This window comes from Aquarana catesbeiana, linkage group LG03 (assembly GCF_042186555.1).
Source record: "Aquarana catesbeiana isolate 2022-GZ linkage group LG03, ASM4218655v1, whole genome shotgun sequence".
Taxonomy (NCBI): Eukaryota; Metazoa; Chordata; class Amphibia; order Anura; family Ranidae; genus Aquarana; species Aquarana catesbeiana.
In genome coordinates, this window is record NC_133326.1 from 125,987,579 (window position 1) to 126,005,422 (window position 17,844).

The following is a 17,844-nucleotide window of genomic DNA, read 5'->3' on the forward strand; positions in this document are numbered from 1 at the left end:
TGCAGAGGTGCTGAAGAGGAGGAGATTCAAGAGGCACACTCAATGCAAAACCTCCACATATAACACCATCAATGCTTGCAGGCAGCAGTGTCACATGGGATATTTTGTCCTTAGAAACTGAAAGCATGCAGGCAATCCAGGAAACTGTTAAAAGAGATGACCAGAAGATAGGCAGCCCTCTGAATATGAAAGGAGATTTTTGACGTAAGTTTTTATTGGAAAAGAAAAGTGTATGCTGTTACTATAGATAGTCCCAACATGAACTTTAAGTAGAACATATTATGGACTGGTGATGTTTTAAAAAGGACATCATAATTAACTTTCTGTTGCAAATATTTTTTTGATTTTAAAAAGGAACAACAACGGCCACGCCCCCACACAGAGGCTAAAACATCTGCTAGAGATAACCGACACTAAAGGTGAGGTAGACAAATATTGCAATAATAAATTTTCAAGACCTGTCATGTGCCACTTGAAGGTCACTTTATGGACCTGTGATTGTGGATAGATGGTCAAGATCGCTAATTGAACATGTAGGTCCAGACAAGAAAAGCGAGGGAAAAAAAAAGAAAGGAGTGAGAAAGGAAAGGTTGTGAAGAAAACTGGAAGGGGTAGGGAAACAAAGAAGCCAGGAAAAAAGGGGGAATCAAAAAAGATTTTTAGAAAGTAGATATTAAGGAAAGGAAGTGGGACATGTAGGGGAATGGATTACAATAAAGGTGATACAGAAGTAGGTATCCCCAAGAATTGGGGCCTAGGGGCCAGGTAAGCAGGCTATAAGTAATTCAGAGTAGAAAAGTTTAATGATGGAAAGGCCATGGCTCTTATATTTTAAAAATTTTAGTTTGTGAGTCTGTAGGGTTTCTAAATAGTTTCTCATGAACAGTATCGTATTCAAGCAGTCTCTACCTTATTGGAAGTTGACTCTGCATTTCTTCCAGGTTTTGGCCATCATTGGTTTAGAAACTAGGAACAAATAAGTAACCAGTTTCTGTTGGTATGAAAAACTCAAGGAATTGTTTGATGGAAGAGGGCCATCCATGCATTATTTGGCACTGTTATATGAAACAGAGTTTGGAGGAGACCAAAAAGCAGTACCTAATACCCCTGAAAGAGGACCTTTTTATGACGATTCAAGGATGGTGGTATTAAAGGAGCATTTTGCTATTGTAGACTAAATTTTACCCCAATTATCCAGTTCCAAGTTGTCAGTGAGATGCCCAGAGTGGTACATCTAAGTTAGCAATAAGGAAAGTTGTGAGTTTTATGCAGTTATGCAGTGTTAGTATATTGGAGACCTCTAGGTCTCCTTGTAGTTTATGTGCAAAAATTGTAGAACAGGGACCCGGCTCATCTCTAGGCCCAGGTAAAACAGAGAATCTGTCTCTGTAGTAAGCATAGAAAGAAGGATGGAACATTAACATGTATCCATGACAGGGGTAGGAATTTCATGATTGCGGGTAACCTAAGTGTGGTTGGGATCTCAGCAAGGGGTAGTAATTTCTGGAGAAAAATTAGGCATAATGGTGGGTCAGTTGTATACCCAAAAATTACAAATAATGTTACAAGAACAAATTGAGTATGAGTTCAATGGAGGTTCAGGAGGTTTGTGAAAGGGTTAGTAAGGACTAAGAAAGCGTAATCTGCAATGAGTTAACCATGTAGCAAAGTCCAGCTTTAGATATCCCTGCAATGTCTGGCTTGTCCATTGATGTTATGGCAAAGGGTTCTATTACTAAGATGAGGAGATATGGGGATAAGGGGCATCCTTGTTGTAAGTCTTGAAAAATGTTGAAATGTTTTGAGTAATGTCCTGCGTATTTAACCATAGCATAAAGGGAAGAGCATTGGGCAGATATCTATAAGTGTATTTAGTCCCCAAAACCGCATTTCTAAAGAAGCACAAATAGTTCCAGGAGAGAGAGTCAACCGCCTTATATATGTCAAGAGATAAGAGAGAGCCCAGTATTTTGTGTTGATGCAGAAGGTGGACGTCCTAGGATGAACCCCACTTGGTCCCAAGGGATCAGTGATATTTATTGATTTGAAAGCTAGGAACTTTACTTTGATTTTTTAAGAGTATTTAAAAGAAGCCAAGTGTAGGACTAGAAACAAGGAATATTTTTTATAGTAGAGACCTGAAAAGTATTCTGGTTCAGATGTTTTCAACGGTTTCAGGAATTTGATAACTATGGAGACCTTCGGTGATATCCTCATTAAGTGTCTTGCGAGCAGGGAGTCGTAAATGCTGAAAAAATTGGTCGGTTTTGTTGGTCAAAATTGAGGCAGGTTTGCTGTATAAAGAGGAGAGAATATCAGCAAACAGGGATACAGTTTTGGTTTGGAAGGGTCAGAAGTAAGATCGCCAACTCTGTTTTGTAATTGCATAGGAGTAAAGAGCTTCCCAGCTGAGTTCAGCTTTTTGGCCAACATGGGACCAGGTTTGTTCGCACAGGAATAGTATCATCATAATGCATTTTCAACAGATTGTTGATAGTGTGTAGTTAAAAAAATCTTTACCTGTCTAGCATTATTTTAAAGCATGTTGATTTCTGATTCATGTTCAAATGAAAGCATGAATCAAGCTTAGAATTTCAGCTGCATGAATCTCTGTTCCATACAAATTCCCAATAAAAGTAAAAGGTACACCTGCTATGTTCATTTTGAGCAACAGAAGACAGTTCATTTGAGAATTAGTCCATTTAAAATACATTTTTAGTTACAAAATCACATAGTTTAAACCACCTGCTGGCTTTTTACATTTTTGGGCAATCCAGTGCAAGATCTCTCCCCCCATAGTTTCCAGCACACTTTCCATCTACCTAAGGCCTCTTGCACAATACTGGCTAAAAAGTCAGCATTTTTAGGCATACAGGCATTTTTTTTTCTTTTACTGATCTAAATGCAAGACATTGTTTTCTTGTACAAAAGTTTATTGAAATTTTGAAAGAAACAAAGATGCAAATAGAAATAAAATGACAATGGTGTCAGACAAAACAAATACCAATGAGACTTTAAAATACAAAGGGATTAAGGAAATTGGCCAATTGGCCTACTGTTACAAATATGGTACAAAGACAGATAGCCAGCACAACAGAAACCGCTAGTGTAACAAATACATCCAGAACAGGAACGTGTGGAAACCTCCAGTAACCAGAGTTTGCATGTCAAACGTGAGATAGGTATTCCGTATTAGCGAACTGAGGGGCTGAAAAAGGCCCAAAACCGCAACAAAAAGGCAATGGGAAAAAAAAAAAAAAAGAAAAATGGCCGATAAGAAAGGAGAGGAAGAAAGAGAAGAAAGAAGGGGGGAAAAGAAGAGAAGGGGGGGAAGAAGAGAAGGGGGGGGAGAAGAGATGGGGGGGAGTAGAATCCCACGGGATACAACCGTGGTTCAGTAGCAGAGAGTCACATTAATCTCATAGTGTAGAGAGCAAGGAGCGGTTCAGGTTTAAATTGTTGGAGGCCATTGTACTCAGACATGTACTGAGTATAGATGAAATCCAGAGTTGCTGGTTAGTATTTTATGTGCGTACATGCACAAATACGTGCATATGTACATAAACTGATCATTTGAAGAGGCTAAAATTCCATTCTGAAAGTTAGAATTTAGTTTACTCATGTACACACAAATACACACAAATAATCACAAAATAAGCGCAAGACATTTTGGTCAGGAATACTGATGTTCAAACATCAGTACTGTGTGCAAGTACTCTAAAACTGGCCATACACATACTGTATAAGTTTCTTTCATTCTGCTTGTGGGCTGAACAAAAGAAATTCATCAGATTCCTCCATCCACACAAAACAATGCTGATGGATGAATCTGCTGCTGCAGTCTATTGTATTCTGACAGCCGATGCCGCTGATTGTCAGAATACCTGAACACTGTCTGAATGCAGGCACTGTTTGGCTGACAGTTTTTCACCCGGATCCTTTCACAAAATGAAACAAATTAGAATTCTGTCAATCCAGCTGTTGCCGACAGGGCCGCTCACAGAATTTTGGCCAATACTACATGTAAGGCCAGCTTTAGAATATAAAGCAGGGCATAGACAATAGAATGTGGCCAATTATGAGGCATTTTCTGACTGTCCTCAGGCATCTATGCCAGGCAGCACATAAATGTAACCAGTAACTCTGTGCCTATGAATCATGGCACAGGAAGCACATTGCACGCACCTACAGCACTGGCTAATCTGGGAAGACAACAATAACAATCAGACCTCCCTCATAATTAGTGCAAAAGGTGAGCAGACCGGGATCTCAAATGTAGTCACCACCCTTAGTCCACTTGTGACGGAGAACCCTAACAAACCTTTGGATGATTTAACAAATTTTGTCTGCTGCTGTTAGTACATCTCATTTGAAGTTACTAAAGTCGCTATAATATGTCCAGTATCTCACAAAAGTGAGCACGCTGCTCACATTTTTGTAAATATTTTATTATTTATTATTATTATCTTTTCATGTGACAACACTGAAGAAATTACACTTTGCTACAATGTAAAGTAGTGAGTGTCTAGCTTGTATAACAGTGTAATTTTTCTGTTCCCTTTAAAATAACTCAACACAGCCCATAATGAACCTCTGGATATGACACTGGGCATGTGCACTCAACCTCTTTGGTTGACCATGGCGAGGCCTGTTCTGAGTGTAACCTGTCCTATTAAGCCGCTATAAAGTCTTGGCCACCATGCTGCAGCTCAGTTTCAGGGTCTTGGCAATCTTCTTATAGCCTAGGCCATCTTTATGTAGAGCAACAATTTTTTTCAGATCCTCAGAGAGTTCTTTTGCCATGAGGTGCCATGTTGAAAATCCAGTGACCAGTATGGGAGGGTGAGAGCGATAACACCAAATTTAACACCTGCTTCCCATTCACACCTGAGACCTTGTAACACTAACGAGTCACATGACACAGGGGAGGAAAAATGGCTAATTGGGACCAATTTGGACATTTTTACTTATGGGGGTACTCACTTCTGTTGCCATTGGTTTAGACATTAATAGCTGTGTGTTGAGTTATTTTGAGGGGACTGCAAATTTACACTGTTATACAAGCTGTACACTCACTACTTTACATTGTAGCAAAGCGTAATATCTTCAGTGTTGTCACATGAGAAGATATAATTAAAAAATTAGAAAAATGTGAAGGGTGTACTCACTTTTGTGAGATACTCTGGGACAGATTTCTGTGATTTCCCACAAAAAAATCCACCATTGTTTTGCCAGTCACAAAGATGTTACATCCACATTATAATATTAAACTCCAGGAAATGTAGAAATCCTCTCTTGCAGCAGTGCTGCCCCCACACTGTCTATGACTAAGCACCATATCTGGTGTGAAATGTGTCAGCAGCTGTGCAGTTAGTCTGTATTGCCCCGTGATGCTTTGATATTCATTTTTTAATAAAGGTGAACTTTTTTGGAGTGCAGCTATCCAGCATTCTATTTTTCCATTATCTCTGTTGCAAACAGAGCCAGCACCCTGCCTGGTTGCGGAGACAGTTGTTCTTAGGAGAGGTGATCACTTTGGAGCAATGCACTCCCATGCTGCCCCCATACTGCAAGGTCTAAGTTCTCATTTTAGGTCTAGGAGATGAGGAAAAGCAGTTACCAGATCCATGGCTCCCCTTGCAGACAACATTCCCCTACAATCTGGCTTGCAGATTGTTACTTGATGTCCTTACATCCAATGCAGGGCTATTGGCTCAGCATTGCATTGGACTTAATGACGATGGGGGCATCCCACCACCAGAGCTTAGGGGAGCAGTGGCTGTGAGGACCAGTCTTTCAGCATGAGAGCAGTGGATAAGGTGGGTAAAACTGTTTTTCCAGGTCCTCCAGATGTAAAATAAGCAAATAACCTCTGCAGTGTGGGTGTAGCCCCATGGCAAGGGAGGATTTCTAGCTTGCCCGGAGTTTGTATTTCGGTACCAAGCAGTCATTCATGATTCATCCAGAAACTATATACCAACACCTGTATAATGATTTAGAGGTTATTCACTAACACATAAAAGTTATTTTAGTTACATTTGTTACCTTAGGCAACATCATAAATTACCTGCCCCACCCTATTAGATTGTAAGCTCTTCTGAGCAGGGCCCACTTAATCCTTTTGTATTTTATTGTATTATAACTGTATTGTCTCCCTTTTATATTGTAAAGTGCTGTGTAAACTGCTGGCGCTATATAAATCCTGTATAATAATAATAATAATTTAGGATGCAGTTTGTCAGTAGCGTCAACACAACAGGCTTTTGTTTTTTCTGAACCCCCCCCTAACTTTTTTACCTTTTTTTTTTTTTTTTTTATTTACCTGTTGACCCTGCTGTTGTTTTTTATCTTCCTTAACAGACCAAGCTGTCTTTCAAAAGTAGCAGCTGAGGGTTGAAGCAAACCATTTAACACTGACGTGGGTGCTTAGAATGATCAGCTTTTATTCACTTAGTTAAAACCTTTATCACTAAAGGAAAAAAAAAGAAATTGTTGCTGTAACGTCTTAAAAGTGTAAGCTAGAGTTCAACTTTATAGTCCCTTATTTTTATTTAAATCTGCTAGTCTATCTGATGTTGGCCATATGCACTTTGATAAATGATAGATGTATTTTCCAAATGATCTTTTAAGATAGGAATAACTGATCTAAAGTTGACAACCTATTCAGTTGATATGACACATATGGAGAAGTGGATTTTGATCGCAGATCTGATCTCAACTTACGACTGTAAGTTATCAATCACATTTAATCACCATGTAATCTGATTGCTCAAAATACAAACGTATTCATGAACAAAGTTTCTCAGTGTTGCCAATCAATGCAAAACAATCAATAATTTTCAACCCTGGCTGATCAACTCAGTTTGTTTGAATTTGATTTAAATCAATTGAAAGGGCAGTTGTGGCTATTTAATTGTTTTCAGATTTATTCATTTTGTTTGCATCACATGTTGATTGGATAATAAAAATCAAAAGGTGTGTGACCTTCATAACACTACTCTCTCCACAGACTGACAATGCTGCTGTCCAAGGGTGGCTCCTCCATAAACAGTGGAAGAGTGAGCATAGCCGTCCTATGGCAGAAAGTGTGTCAGTGATCAGATCACCAGGTGATAATAAAAGAAAAAGAAGACTAATGCAGCCTAATGACTAGTAAGCTGCAACATTTTAAGTTTTTGTTCTTGGGTTTACATGTGCTTTAGGGCCCTTTCACATGAGCGAACCGATCAGGTCCTCCTGTCTGTTTTTTAGGCGGACCCGATAAGACCATCCATAGCTCTCTATCCGATCTAGGCCGCCAAAAACATCCGTCCGGTGGATCGGATCGCATGACAGTTGGATGGAAATGGGAAGGCGGTCCATTTCCACCTGACCGCCCCACAGAGGAGAGGGGGCTGTGTCTACTCTGCATAGCGGAGCGGACACGGATCTGTCATCTGCCTGCTCAGAGGGGATCAGCGGAGAGATCCCCCACTGAGCAGCCGGATCCAATGGACAAAGTCCACCCTGTGTGAAAGGGGCCTAAAAGTAGCTGTCTCATGCAATTCACAAACATATGTATCTAATAGGTTTGAAACTGTCAAATGTAATGATGTGAAAATGTAATGATTTCAAACCTCTATTTCTCATGCACCTATTATCCTCAATAGACAACTCATAGGGGTTAATTACGAAAGGCAAATCCACTTTACACTACAAGTGCAAAGTGCACTTGAAATTGTACTGAAAGTGCACTTGCTGTAAATCTGAGGGGTAGATGTGAAATGAGGGGAAGCTCTGCTGATTTTATTATCCGATCATTTGCAAGCTAAAATGCCGATTTTTATCTTTCCTTGCATGTCCCCCTAGGATCTACAGCGACTGCACTTCCAAGTGCACTTTCAGTGCAATTTCAAGTGCACTTTGCACTCGTAGTTTTCACTTGTAGTGTAAAGTGGACTTGCCTTTCATAAATAACCCCCATAGTTCCTTACAAACATTGCCAGACATATATTTTTTTGTTTTTTTTTAAGTTCTGCATAATTTTTCTTGTACATTATTTTCTACAGCTGTGACAAACCTATTTTAGCAATTCAAGTGCCTGTGTCTGTCTGGTCCCTCTTCCTATGACAATCTTATTTGAGATACCAGGAGGGTGCCCTTAAAGAGACAAACCACAGAACAGCATTCAACTGGCTAAAAATAGAGATCCATATCCTTTCTTAATACGGCATTAATAATCATGTACTGGCAAAATAAATGTACTAAACTGGGCTTCCAGACCTAGAAACAGTTGTAGAAACAACCAAACGTTTTGTAAAAATGAAGCCTATCTCTTTCAAGCATTTTGGCCTCAACATAAGGCAGACTAAGGTCCGTCCCCCCCCCAAGATTCACACAACCTTCACCCAAGATTTACACATTTTCAAATTGAATTCAACTAAATCTTGTGTGTAAAAGTTCATAAATAGACCGCGCTAAATGTTCCTCTTACAACAAAGACATCAAACAGACCTATACATAATATAATGCATTTATCAGAGGAAGACAAGTCTTCTGTATGAGATCATGAAAACTTTAGCAGTAAAAGTTGTAATAACTTTATCTCCAATTTAGCGCCATCTCTAAATATACATCTAAACTTACCGTGCGTAAATCAGAACATCAGCTCCCCAGACAAGGTAAGCAGGGGCAATTCCAGAGGAAGCAGGTAAATATTGTGTGTTTGCTGAATCCCAGTCCTGAACTGATTGCTTCCTACACCCGGCCAAATCTCCAGCAGCAGCTGTCACTCACAACACGCGCTGCCCACCATCTATTTATAGAAATCCAGGCATAGGGACAGTCACATTTTCCAGGAGGGTTCAGTGTCTTGGGAAGAGACTGGACATTACTGGGGGAGGGTAAAAACATAGAAGAGACAGCTATACGTAATGTGTTTTGGTAGCCGACATTTGTTTACTTATTGCTTATGACACTTGACATCATAATGTCATTGGTTTTGCAATAACATAGAACATAACTAACTTTCGAGACAGCAAAACATCCTCTATTGAACAATCAGAAGAACAGTAATACCATTTGCACTACCACAGCACAGTGACTTAGTGGTTAGCACTTCTGCTGTGCAGCACTGGGATTTCCGGTTTGTATACCAGTCAGAGCACTATCTGCATGGAGTTTGCATGCTCTCAGTGCTTCTGTGGTTTCCTTCTCCCACACTCCAAAAATATGTTCCTAGGTTAAAGGCTAACTCCTCCTTTTGCATTATGTTACATGTTGCACCCTTGCATAGGGTTACTTGGTGCAAATGAGACTCCCCACCACTAACCCAACCACCTTTTGAAATCAGGGAGCCTTGGCATGCCTCTGCCTGCACTCATGGTCAGGCCCCAAACACGTGATTGAGTCACCCACATGCTCTCCTTCAGAACCCGCATGATTCAGGACAGACCAGGGTCTAAGTCACAGGCCACACACAGTCCACAGCCCTCTCAGTACTACATTGTACCCGTACACGTGCACATATGTTGTGTCAGAAACATGGCACACTCTGTACACCCATTCACCATACTTGTGGTCACCTGTATCAACAACACTCCTTCAGCTGGAGACACTTTTTGTGTTGGGCCCAACGTTTTCACATGTTTACAGGATAGGGCTCCCACTCCCCTATTCACCACCATCACCTAGCCTGACCAGGTTTAAATAGAGTTGGTTCCACTGTGAAGGAATGTGATGTAGATAATAATAATAGTAATCTGAAAATGTCTATTTTCTTATGTGCATACATATTTTTCTCCTTACTCATTATATAAGTATACAGATTTGCTCTGTTCCTATATTTTCTCAAAATGGCGTGTACCCCCTACCTCCCACACACAGAAGAACGCGGAACTGGAGATAAGAACAAAGAGAGCCAAACCTCGTTATGAAAATTATCCATCTTCTTTTCTATCTTGACCAATGAGATGTACCTATTAGACTGACATAGCAATGACGTATTTGTGTGTATAAAACATTAACACCGCCTTGAATAAATTAGAAGTGTAACAGTAACGAAACTGAGCGTGTCTCAGTGTGTTTACTTTTATATGCATGCATATCAACACTTTTCAAATTAGAGACAGCAGCAGATAACCTTGAGCTCGATTGGAGCTCTTAATCATTTCCATAACAGATGGTGCCGAAACCCGGGATCTCAGGCTACGGTCGAAGTTATACCGCGACAAGCATTCGGGCGTTAACTGATTAATGAGAGTGGGGTTTGCGCAGCCCTAACAGTACCGGTGAGTTGATTGATATTCTTACCACTGTACGACTCTCTTATCTTTCGGTTGACGGCTGGATTCTGTCGGTATGCTGAGACTGTTTTAGAGGCAGGTATTTCCTCGCCTGAGGTTGTTTTAACGAACCTGCCAATGGGTTTCTGCTGACTGTATTCTTTGTTCACTGTCTGCCATTCTTTGGGCTACGAAACTCAGCAGTCTAAGGGTGCTACATGTGTGAATGGGTAGTCTCATCTCCAGATGAGCTTTTGGCCTCTGGCATGAGATTGTTTCCCGTGTAGCAAACGTTGTAGACTTGTTACTCTAGGTTCGACGAACCTTTGAGGGGAATTTCAGCTGCTGGCTTTGCAGCCTGAAGTGCTACATGTGTGAATGGGTAGTCTCATCTCCAGATGAGCTTTCGGCCTCTGAGATGAGATTGTTTCCCTTGTGGCAAACGTCTATAAACGTGTTTATTTTGCAGGGTGGTCTGCCCTTGTGGTCATTTTAGCCTGCTGAAATTTTGCAGTTCGAAGAGTGGCAGGTGTAATGTCCTGTCGTGATTGTATTTGTGGTTTATTGTTTGATATACACGAGAGGGGGAGGGGGGCTGCCCGGGGGATCTGTTGGGTCGCGGGCCGTTGCTCCTCACTACCCCTGATGTGTTTGTTCTTGTTCTGAGATTAACTGTACATTAGTCTTATGTGCCCACACCGAAGGAATTTGCTGATAAGAACGCTGAGAAAAATATTAACCCCTTGGTTGTACGAGAGAAAAAAGAAAGTGATTTTTCTCTTTTAAAAAAAGGAAAAGAAAGTGATATTGCAAAGAAGATGTTGAAATAGTTAACAAAGTTGAAAGAAATGGTGAAAGTTATGTTGCTGAAGAGACAGGGAGAAAAATCCTGTGTGATAAAGAAAATTGGATAAAGGAAGTTAAGAAAGATGGCGATTGTATTATGTATGTTTATCACAAAACTGATAATATGTTGGAACCTGAAACAAAGGAGGGGAGGGACAGCACTGCCCTCCGTCTAACAACCACTCCTTTCTCACTACCCAAGCACAACCCACTGTGACAACTCAGCCCGGCGGCCATCTTAGTGCACCCATGCATTCACTTTCTACCCAGTCCAGTGCACTTCCTGCCGGCGGCCATCTTGGTACACCCAGTAAGCTTAACCACTTGCCGACCGCCGCACGACTATATACGTCGGCAGAATGGCACGGGCAGGCAAAAGGACTTACATGTACGTCCTTGCCTGCCCGCGGGTGGGGGGTCCGATCGGACCCCCCCCCGGTGCCAGCGGCGGTCGGCAAATCTCCCCCGGCGATCGGAGGTGAGGGGGAGGCCATCCATTCGTGGCCCCCCCCTCGCGATCGCTCTCAGCCAATGGGATCATTTCCCTGCCTCTGTATTGTACACAGAGGCAGAGGAAATGATGTCATCTCTCCTCGGCTCGGTATTTTCCGTTCCGGGCCGAGGAGAGAAGACTGTAATGTGAGTGCACAACACACACACACACAGTAGAACATGCCAGGCACACAAAACACCCCGATCCCCCCCCCCCGATCGCCCCCCGATCCCCCCCCAATCACCCCCCCCCCCCTGTCACAAACTGACACCAGCAGGTTTTTTTTTTTTTTTTTTTTTTTTTTTTCTGATTACTGTATTGGTGTCAGTTTGTGACATTTACAGTGTTAGGACAGTTAGTATTACCCCCCTGTAGGTCTAGGGTACCCCCCTAACCCCCCCTAATAAAGTTTTAACCCCTTGATCACCCCCCCGTCACCAGTGTCGCTAAGCGATCATTTTTCTGATCGCTGTATTAGTGTCGCTGGTGACGCTAGTTAGTGAGGTAAATATTTAGGTTCACCGTCAGTGTTTTATAGCGACAGGGACCCCCATATACTACCTAATAAATGTTTTAACCCCTTGATTGCCCCCTAGTTAACCCTTTCACCACTGATCACTGTATAACCGTTACGGGTGACGCTGGTTAGTTTGTTTATTTTTTATAGTGTCAGGGCACCCGCCGAATAAAGATTTAGCCCCCTGATCGCCCGGCGGTGATATGCGTCGCCCCAGGCAGCGTCAGATTAGCGCCAGTAACGCTAACACCCACGCACGCAGCATACGCCTCCCTTAGTGGTATAGTATCTGTACGGATCAATATCTGATCTGATCAGATCTATACTAGCGTCCCCAGCAGTTTAGGGTTCCCAAAAACACAGTGTTAGCGGGATCAGCCCAGATACCTGCTAGCACCTGCGTTTTGCCCCTCCGCCCGGCTCGGCCCAGCCCACCCAAGTGCAGTATCGATCGATCACGGTCACTTACAAAACACTAAACGCATAACTGCAGCGTTCGCAGAGTCAGGCCTGATCCCTGTGATCGCTAACAGTTTTTTTGGTAGCGTTTTGGTGAAATGGCAAGCACCAGCCCCAGGCAGCGTCAGGTTAGTGCCAGTAGCGCTAACACCCACGCACGCACCGTACACCTCCCTTAGTGGTATAGTATCTGAACGCATCAATATCTGATCCGATCAGATCTATACTAGCGTCCCCAACAGTTTAGGATTCCCAAAAACGCAGTGTTAGCGGGATCAGCCCAGATACCTGCTAGCACCTGCGTTTTGCCCCTCCGCCCGGCCCAGCCCAGCCCACCCAAGTGCAGTATCGATCGATCACTGTCACTTACAAAACACTAAACGCATAACTGCAGCGTTCGCAGAGTCAGGCCTGATCCCTGCGATCGCTAACAGTTTTTTTGGTAGCGTTTTGGTGAACTGGCAAGCACCAGCCCCAGGCAGCGTCAGGTTAGTGCCAGTAGCGCTAACACCCACGCACGCACCGTACACCTCCCTTAGTGGTATAGTATCTGAACTGATCAATATCTGATCTGATCCGATCAGATCTATACTGGCATCCCCAGCAGTTTAGGGTTCCCAAAAACGCAGTGTTAGTGGGATCAGCCCAGATACCTGCTAGCACCTGCGTTTTGCCCCTCCGCCCGGCCCAGCCCAGCCCACCCAAGTGCAGTATCGATCGATCACTGTCACTTACAAAACACTAAACGCATAACTGCAGCGTTCGCAGAGTCAGGCCTGATCCCTGCGATCGTTAACAGTTTTTTTGGTAGCGTTTTGGTGAACTGGCAAGCGCCAGCGGCCTAGTACACCCCGGTCATAGTCAAACCAGCACTGCAGTAACACTTGGTGACGTGGCGAGTCCCATAAGTGCAGTTCAAGCTGGTGAGGTGGCAAGCACAAGTAGTGTCCCGCTGCCACAAAGAAGACAAACACAGGCCCGTCGTGCCCATAATGCCCTTCCTGCTGCATTCGCCAATCCTAATTGGGAACCCACCGCTTCTGCAGCGCCCGTACTTTCCCCATTCACATCCCCAACCAAATGCAGTCGGCTGCATGAGAGGCATTTTCTTTATGTCCTCCCCCTAGTACCCCTACCCAACGAACCCCCCCAAAAAAGATGTCGTGTCTGCAGTAAGCGCGGATATAGGCGTGACACCCGCTATTATTGTCCCTCCTGTCCTGACAATCCTGGTCTTTGCATTGGTGAATGTTTTGAATGCTACCATTCACTAGCTGAGTATTAGCGTAGGGTACAGCATTCCACAGACTAGGCACACTTTCACAGGGTCTCCCAAGATGCCATCGCATTTTGAGAGACCCGAACCTGGAACCGGTTACAGTTATAAAAGTTACAGTTACAAAAAAAGTGTAAAAAAAAAACACAAACAAAAATATAAAATAAAAAGTAATAGTTGTCGTTTTATTGTTCTCTCTCTATTCTCTCTCTCTCTATTCTCTCTATTGTTCTGCTCTTTTTTACTGTATTCTATTCTGCAATGTTTTATTGTTATTATGTTTTATCATGTTTGCTTTTCAGGTATGCAATTTTTTATACTTTACCATTTACTGTGCTTTATTGTTAGCCATATTTTTGTCTTCAGGTACAGCATTCACGACTTTGAGTGGTTATACCAAAATGATGCTTGCAGGTTTAGGTATCATCTTGGTATCATTCTTTTCAGCCAGCGGTCGGCTTTCATGTAAAAGCAATCCTAGCGGCTAATTAGCCTCTAGACTGCTTTTACAAGCAGTGGGAGAGAATGCCCCCCCCCCCCATCGTCTTCCGTGTTTTTCTCTGGCTCTCCTGTCTCAACAGGGAACCTGAGAATGCAGCCGGTGATTCAGCCAGCTGACCATAGAGCTGATCAGAGACCAGAGTGGCTCCAAACATCTCTATGGCCTAAGAAACCGGAAGCTACGAGCATTTTATGACTTAGATTTCGCCGGATGTAAATAGCGCCATTGGGAAATTGGGGAAGCATTTTATCACACCGATCTTGGTGTGGTCAGATGCTTTGAGGGCAGAGGAGAAATCTAGGGTCTAATAGACCCCAATTTTTTCAAAAAAGAGTACCTGTCACTACCTATTGCTATCATAGGGGATATTTACATTCCCTGAGATAACAGTAAAAATGATTAAAAAAAAAAAAAATGAAAGGAACAGTTTTAAAATAAGATAAAAAAGCAAAAAAATAATAAAGAAAAAAAAAAAAAAAAGCACCCCTGTCCCCCCTGCTCTCGCGCTAAGGCGAACGCAAGCGTCGGTCTGGCGTCAAATGTAAACAGCAATTGCACCATGCATGTGAGGTATCACCGCGACGGTTAGATCGAGGGCAGTAATTTTAGCAGTAGACCTCCTCTGTAAATCTAAAGTGGTAACCTATAAAGGCTTTTAAAGGCTTTTAAAAATGTATTTATTTTGTTGCCACTGCACGTTTGTGCGCAATTGTAAAGCATGTCATGTTTGGTATCCATGTACTCGGCCTAAGATCATCTTTTTTATTTCATCAAACATTTGGGCAATATAGTGTGTTTTAGTGCATTAAAATGTAAAAAAGTGTGTTTTTTCCCCAAAAAATGCGTTTGAAAAATCGCTGCGCAAATACTGTGTGAAAAAAAAAAATTAAACACCCACCATTTTAATCTGTAGGGCATTTGCTTTAAAAAAATATATAATGTGTGGGGGTTCAAAGTAATTTTCTTGCAAAAAAAAATAATTTTTTCATGTAATCAAAAAGTGTCAGAAAGGGCTTTGTCTTCAAGTGGTTAGAAGAGTGGGTGATGTGTGACATAAGCTTCTAAATGTTGTGCATAAAATGCCGGGACAGTTCAAACCCCCCCCAAATGACCCCATTTTGGAAAGTAGACACCCCAAGCTATTTGCTGAGAGGCATGTCGAGTCCATGGAATATTTTATATTGTGACACAAGTTGCGGGAAAGAGACAAATTTTTTTTTTTTTTTTTTTTTTTTGCACAAAGTTGTCACTAAATTATATATTGCTCAAACATGCCATGGGAATATGTGAAATTACACCCCAAAATACATTCTGCTGCTTCTCCTGAGTACGGGGATACCACATGTGTGAGACTTTTTGGGAGCCTAGCCGCGTATGGGACCCCGAAAACCAAGCACCGCCTTCAGGCTTTCTAAGGGCGTAAATTTTTGATTTCACTCTTCACTGCCTATCACAGTCTCGGAGGCCATGGAATGCCCAGGTGGCACAAACCCCCCCCAAATGACCCCATTTTGGAAAGTAGACACCCAAAGCTATTTGCTGAGCGGTATAGTGAGTATTTTGCAGACCTCACTTTTTGTCACAAAGTTTTGAAAATTAAAAAAAGAAAAAAAAAATTTTTTTTTTTGTCTTTCTTCATTTTCAAAAACAAATGAGAGCTGCAAAATACTCACCATGCCTCTCAGCAAATAGCTTGGGGTGTCTACTTTCCAAAATGGGGTCATTTGGGGGGGGTTTGTGCCACCTGGGCATTCCATGACCTCCGAAACTGTGATAGGCAGTGAAGAGTGAAATCAAAAATGTACACCCTTAGAAATCCTGAAGGCGGTGATTGGTTTTCGGGGTCCCGTACGCGGCTAGGCTCCTAAAAAGTCCCACACATGTGGTATCCCCATACTCAGGAGAAGCAGCAGAATGTATTTTGGGGTGCAATTCCACATATGCCCATGACCTGTGTGAGCAATATATCATTTAGTGACAACTTTGTGCAAAAAAAAATAAATAAATAAATAAATTGTCACTTTCCCGCAACTTGTGTCAAAATATAAAATATTCCATGGACTCAACATGCCTCTCAGCAAATAGCTTGGGGTGTCTACTTTCCAAAATGGGGTCATTTGGGGGGGGTTTGTGCCATCTGGGCATTTTATGGCCTTCAAAACTGTGATAGGTAGTGAGGAGTAAAATCAAAAATTTACGCCCTTAGAAATCCTGAAGGCGGTGATTGGTTTTCGGGGCCCCGTATGCGGCTAGGCTCCCAAAAAGTCCCACACATGTGGTATCCCCATACTCAGGAGAAGCAGCTAAATGTATTTTGGGGTGCAATTCCACATATGCCCATGGCCTGTGTGAGCAATATATCATTTAGTGACAACTTTTTGTAATTTTTTTTTTTTTTTTTTTTTTTGTCATTATTCAATCACTTGGGACAAAAAAAATGAATATTCAATGGGCTCAACATGCCTATCAGCAATTTCCTTGGGGTGTCTACTTTCCAAAATGGGGTCATTTGTGGGGGTTTTGTACTGCCCTGCCATTTTAGCACCTCAAGAAACGACATAGGCAGTCATAAATTAAAGGCTGTGTAAATTCCAGAAAATGTACCCTAGATTGTAGGCGCTATAACTTTTGCGCAAACCAATAAATATACACTTATTGACATTTTTTTTACCAAAGACATGTGGCCAAATACATTTTGGCCTAAATGTATGACTAAAATTGAGTTTATTGGATTTTTTTTAGAACAAAAAGTAGAAAATATCATTTTTTTTCAAAATTTTCGGTCTTTTTCCGTGTATAGCGCAAAAAATAAAAACGGCAGAGGTGATCAAATACCATCAAAAGAAAGCTCTATTTGTGGGAAGAAAAGGACGCAAATTTCGTTTGGTTACAGCATTGCATGACCGCGCAATTAGCAGTTAAAGCGACGCAGTGCCAATTTGTAAAAAGTGCTCTGGTCAGGAAGGGGGTAAATCCTTCCGGGGCTGAAGTGGTTAAACAGCCTGTACCCAGCCCTCGCTGTTTTAAACCAAGATGGTTCATACCACACACCTGTCTTCCCCAATACGGGAGCATCACATTCCCAGGCCGGATATGTTAATGATGAAGAAGCATCTGAGTGGGAAGCCCGACAGCAGGCAGCAAGGCCACCCACTGATTTAACCCCCAATCCGGCTCCAGACTCTCAGTTCCGAGAGGATCTCAAACACATGCTGGCAACCGTAAAGAACAGTGCCTCTTGTCAGCCCCCGCCCCAACAACAGTCTCGGTTACCAGAAGGGGCACCAGTGATGTATGTCGCTTTTACTCTATCACAAGCAGCGGCCTTAGTGACAAGTCTGCCTGACCCAGAGAAGCAGCCAATTCCCTTCTACCACAGGATAGTGCAAATACAAGAAACTTACTCAGCTGCCTGGAGAGACTTGATCAGCCTATGCCAAATCAAAGCAGGATATGTCTTTTGGCCAGTCATGCAGATGGCCTTCAATG

At 42.3% G+C, this 17,844-nt stretch overlaps 1 protein-coding gene across 1 annotated transcript in view; it reads right to left on the bottom strand.

Moving 5' to 3' along the window:
• Positions 1-8,790, bottom strand: part of ALPK3 (alpha kinase 3) — a 162,102-nt gene extending 153,312 nt beyond the window's left edge. Inside the window, exon 1 of the mRNA XM_073619180.1 lies at positions 8,626-8,790. The gene's annotated coding sequence lies outside the window, so the exon portion shown is untranslated. The remainder of the gene's footprint in view (positions 1-8,625) is intronic.
• Between the last annotated feature and the right edge of the window lie 9,054 nt (positions 8,791-17,844).